Source organism: Etheostoma spectabile, chromosome 3 (genome assembly GCF_008692095.1).
Source record: "Etheostoma spectabile isolate EspeVRDwgs_2016 chromosome 3, UIUC_Espe_1.0, whole genome shotgun sequence".
NCBI lineage: Eukaryota > Metazoa > Chordata > Actinopteri > Perciformes > Percidae > Etheostoma > Etheostoma spectabile.
In genome coordinates, this window is record NC_045735.1 from 33,080,161 (window position 1) to 33,086,160 (window position 6,000).

A 6,000-nucleotide genomic window follows, 5' to 3' on the forward strand; every position below is an offset into this window, starting at 1 on the left:
GACAATAGTGTGTTGCCAACTTGCAAAATATCTTTTTTCACAGGCATACATTTCACATAAAACCAAGTCTATAAAGAAATTCTTTTCCCATTTTGGAACAGAGCCCTGACCGCAACCCCATCAACACCTTTGGGTTAAACTGGAACACAGACTGCGAGCTGGACCTGGGGCCTCATTTATAAAACTGTGCGGCAATATTGCGTCCGAAGTGGCGTGCAGACAAAACCTTGGATGTGAGTACGCACAAAAATATTTGGGTTTATGAAATGGTGGGCATGCACGTTCTATAGCAGATTCCCTTTATAAATCACAATTGACTTTAAATGCGGCGTGGCTTCATGCCAGGGCTTTTACTCAGTGTCACCTTGTAATTCTTGTTTGAGGGGTGGAAATGAGGAAATACTTTTGGCCAGCACAGTGTGGGCATTACTAATGCCAAAAAAAGCTATAGAGTGAAAACATGTTGGAGACCCAGTTAATGCCGCGGCCTCAGATGTCGGACAGTGCCCCAAATTAAAAAGAAACAGGCGGAGTTTGACAGAGCCAAAATACTCATTGTAGCAGCTGAAACTTATTTTATTTTTACTATTTTAGAAAGTTAAAAACAATGTTCTGTAAACAATGTATTTATGTTTAATCTGGCTGCTTGTATTCTGCAGCCAGATTGATCCGATTCTGATAGCCTTAATTAGCATTCCACGACTTAACACAAACCCAATCTTTTAAAAGTTGTTATCACGTTAATTCTGGCATTTAACATAGAAATAGAAAGAAGCCTTTTTCTTCACAAGAGGAAGTAACCTCCCTCCAACCCCCAAGTATCTAAGACTATGCTAAGACAATAGAATGTTCATTAATTGTATTTTTGTGAGAGTTTCTAATTTACATAACTTTTGATCTGTGTCTGGGAGGAACCCCCAACATGCATGTTAGAGGCGTGACACATACTTTTCTCAAGCAGCAAAGACAGCCACTGAGATGCCCTCAACATGTTACCATGCCAACGACGGACCAATGACAATGGTACACTAGGTGAAAAGGAACCGCCCCCAGGTGCAGGGAATATAATACTGAAATGTACAATGATTCCAAGAGGGGCATGTTGTCAGATCACTGTCAGCTGTAGCGTTGTTGTTTTTTGTGTCTTATCGTCTTTGTCATATCTTCATCATACTGTTTCATTAAACCTTTTGTTGATTCTCAATTGGACCTTAAGCCTCTATTTGTCTTTGTCAACATGTGAGTTAGTTTTTTCTAACAAGACCTGGCCTACCACTTGCGGAACACAACAAAAGCACATATGGACAAAACGAACGTGCTAAATACATGTTTATTTTAAGCAGATTTTAAATTACACTGTAATAATTAAAAAATTCGCCCTCATGAAATCCAATCACGGCTGTCTTGCTTGGAAAGCAATAGACAGACGGTGGCAATGTAACAATGACCAATCAGCGTTCAACCTACAGTCTGTTGAGATGCCTCTCCAAACGCAAAAACAAAGGGCAAAAACACCATAAAAAGTTAAGAAAAAATATCTGTATTTTCCGAAATCCAATAACACAAGGAAAGAAAGTAGAGGCCCAAACGCAACTTTCCTGCACAGAGATGTGTATAGACACTACTGTAAAACTGTTAAAGTGAGAGTGACTAGGTTTACACATCATACGAAACTTTGTAGAGGCCCAAGCGCATCTTTCCTGCAAGGAGATATGTGTATAGAAATGACAGAAACAAGCTTTACACGTCATAAAAAAGACGCCAGAACGCATCTTTCCTACATAGATATATACAGTATGTAAAGGAAGTTCTGCAAAGAAACTACTGTAAAACTGTTGACATGACAGTAACAAGGTTCACACATCACAAAAAGCTCAGAAGAGACCAAAACGCACTTTTCATGCATGGAGATGTGGGTATAGCAGCTACTGTTAAGAAACCAATGTAAAAGTGTTGAAATGACAGCAACAAGGTTAAAACATCACAAAAACTTCAGAAGAGCCTGAAACGCACGTTTCCTGCATGGAGATGTGTGTTTAACTGTTGCAACACGTTCTCACTCCAAAGTCGTAACATGTGGACGCTTGGTCAGGAGCCCTTGGCGTAACCATGCAACGAAATGGACACCCCTTGAAGTAATAATCTAACGTGCAGGGAAGTCCCATAGACTTTAATGGAGCCCCGTCCTCGTAAAATATAGACGACAGGGCACCACGATCTCGGTGATGACTGGCCCACAATAGGAATAACAAAATGGCATAATAAATGATATGTATATAACATTTAAACATAGAGAGAGTCAAAATAACAGCTCCTCCATTTTTAACAGACGTTTTTTTAACGTTGCTCTATAAATAAGGTTTTTGCCAGAAGTTTTTTTCGGATATGGCGTCACACTGACGAGATATAGGCATTATACACTGTGATACAACAGTCGATTAATTAATAATACAATCATGTATAACTTTGCATAGTTTCATTTATATCTGGTGTAAATGTTTAAATGTTTAAGAAACGAATTTGCCATTATTTATTATTATAGTGGTGCCGCCCAACTAGACGGAGCGGCATCCTTGGCGTCGCGCACCGCTTGGAATTGCTGCAGAGCGCGGCGCTTTCAGCTTTGACTTAGTTGCCGCTGACCTTTCTAGGCGCGACCAATGGCTGAGCCAAGAATTCAATTCAATCAATTCAATTTTATTTATAGTATCAATTCATAACAAGAGTTATCTCAAGACACTATACAGATAGACCACACTCTAGAATTTACAAGGACCCAACAGTTCTAGTAGTTTCCTCCAGAGCAAGCAACAGTGCGACAGTGGCGAGGAAAAACTTCCTTTTAGGCAGAAACCTCGGACAGACCCAGACTCTTGGTAGGCGGTGTCTGACGGGCCGGTTGGGGTTAGAATGAAGAGTGGCAATAACAAAAATAGAAAAAAATAGTAGTTTGTAGCAGTTCTTTGTAGTAGTTCATGGCATAGCAGGACGCTGTGCGGCATTACAAGGCACAGCAGGACGTAGCAGGACGTAGCAGGGCACTGCAGTGTAGCAGTTGAACATGGCATCACAGAACGTGTAGCGGGACCATGGCGACAGCTGCTACCCTGATTTTGGAGCATCCCTGATCCAAGGGAACATGCTGGGGAAAAAAGAACATACGGACTCCGGGGAATGACTCCCCAGAGCTAGGTTAGTAACAAGCATTTCTGGGACATGGATGCACATAAATGAAAAGATGGAAGATAGAGGAGAGAGGAGCTCAGTGTATCAAAATAAGTCCCCAGCTGTCTAAAACTATTATTACAGCAAAACCAAGAGAGACAAGGTAAAGAGAGCTCCAGCCCGGTCGGGCTAGAACTCTCCCCAACCGGATCGGGCTGTATGCCAAGTCTCCCTTTAGTTTTATTATATTCTTGATTATATGATAGATAAATCTGAAAACTATGTGACTAACTACTACTCCCTAACAATATTCGAGAAGCAATGATGACGTCCCTGCGACGCTCAGATGTGCACGCATTTTCAACTTGGTAAGTAAAATAAATAGGTACAATTATCCCCACAGCGACCTAGTTAGGTCAATAAGTTGTTGTTCAAACCCTTCAACGTGCAGGCTAGCGGTCTAATGGGACGATGAATGATGTAAAGCGTTAATAAAAAGACTAGCTCCCACAAGTGAAACCTACAGTAACGTTAGCGGAAAGGTAACGTTAGCTGCTGTTAGCAAATCAATTGTTTCTTTATGCCTAGCCTATTGCCACATATATGCTCATAACGGGTACAATCACGTTCTCACCTAAGCACTAACTTTGAAAAGCCATCCCTAACTTTGATCGAAAATACTCTAACAGCAGATTAACTATTTTGACTTTACTGTTGTGCTATTCCTGAACTGTCTACAGTAGAATGAACTTGATATAGGCTGAGAAGTTTTCCCACTGCTATTGTCTATCTTATTCCATCTCAACATGTGGTTGTTGTAATTAGCAATAACAGTAGATTTACTAAAATATTGGCCAGATGTGTTGGTGAAGTAGTGGCAGAGAAACACAGTAAATATGTTGTTTAGACAGTTACAAAATGCAGTCTAATATTTGTTAGTAGATTTAAAATCAAACAGTGTAATAAATCAGTTACTACTTCTTAGTAAGTTTTTTTTCTTTGCTTAATTAAGATAATTTTCTCTAAGTTGGCATGGTGGCTTATGGAATTGTTTAATTACTTTTTTATAAAGGATAGTAATTACAATTCCAGCCACAGATAAATGACAATTTGTTTAAATTAGGCTTTTTGCAATTGTTCAAACTGTATATTTTTTGTGTTTCAAATCAACTTTATTCTTTCTTTAGATTTAAGTTAGATGTTTTTCTGAGTAAATGAATGGAGCTGATGTTTCTTAATGCTGCTGTGTACTTTTCTGGTTCAGTAAAACCGTGAGCTGTCGTTAACAATTAATGCCTCATTTAAATATCACAGTGGAAATAATCCTTATATATTTATTTCTCATTTGCAGAAATGACAAACCCCAACTTCAAGCTGCGCTTTCAACTTTGACTTCTTAATGATGACATCCCTGCGATGCTCTTGCTTCTCCACTCAACGCCTCTGCACACATTTTCAACTTGGAAAGTAAAATAAATAGGTACAATTATCCCCACAGCGACCTAGTTAGATCAATAAGTTGTTGTCTAAACCTTTCTTTCAGATCTGAACGATTACCTGCTTAAAGAAAACTTACTGATGACCTCCAAAATGCTGATGACCTGCTTGCTGAGCTGCAGAAAGAGAAGGCAGCACTACCAGCTAGGACATCCGCGTCAAAAGTCAGATGGAGAAAGAGAGACAGTGATGGGAATGTACTCCTTGCAAGGCCAAGGTCACACAGGAATCAGACAGAAAAAGGTCAATATTTTTTTTTCATTCATGATATTTTCAGAGTGTTTAGGCATTTAAAACTGAATATCAAGGATACATTCAGTTCAAATCTTTGCGCCTTGGATCTTAATTGAAATAGATAGCCTACATTAAGGTTAACTATTACATACTAATACAGTACAACCTATAAAATAAGCTGACAAAAGCTTCATTGTGCAGCTGGAACAATATTGTTTAGAACTTGCTATGGATGGGCAGTATAATCTCTTACAAGATGTCGACCTTGAAATGGTTTATTTATTAGTTGTTAATAGCTCACTTATTTTTTGAATTTGCTTCTACAATGAGCATTTGTGTTTGCTGCCATTGTCTATATATTGCTGGATAGGCAGATAACCAACAGTAATTGGATTTTGCAACTAAATGCAGTTGTGAACCAGCCTAGGCACTAGCCATGGTGCAATTATGACATTTTTAATGTTATCAATGTTGATGTGAGTTTTTTGTGGGACTGTTGGTGATGATCCACGCCTAATCCTCCCTGCAACACTGCTGATCATGGCCCTAACTCTGCTGCAGAGACTGCTTCAAAGACCATCTCTGCTGGTATGTAATTCAATATATAACATTACATGAACTGTTAAATAAAAAGTCTCAGAAAAGTTTTATGATGTATGATTGTCCCTTAATTAAGAATTTTCCTTTTTTTTATGCAAATGAAAGAAACAATGAGCAAAACAATTGTGAAACTTTGTGTATTTTTTTTTTATTCTTTTACAATTGTAACAGATGTCTTGTGTGCAAGATCTACAGTACTCCTTGAGTGTCTCTGACTGAGATACAAGAAGCTGCAGTAGACCAGGGAGCTCCTCTGGCTTCTTTGGATTGGAGCACTTGTAACGCTCTCTTTTTGAGAGATAGAGGGTATAGAGACCTTACCTTGTAAATAGCATGCTGGCCAGGGTAACGTGGCAACAAAATCTGCAGTCAATGTGGGATCAACTGTGCAAGTGTCAGATGCAGGGACTGCTTACCATGTCCATTCCTCTTCATCAGCCGGCACAACAAAACCTACATCCTTCAGAACCGGGATGCCATGTGTGCTGGATTCTTTCAGCATTG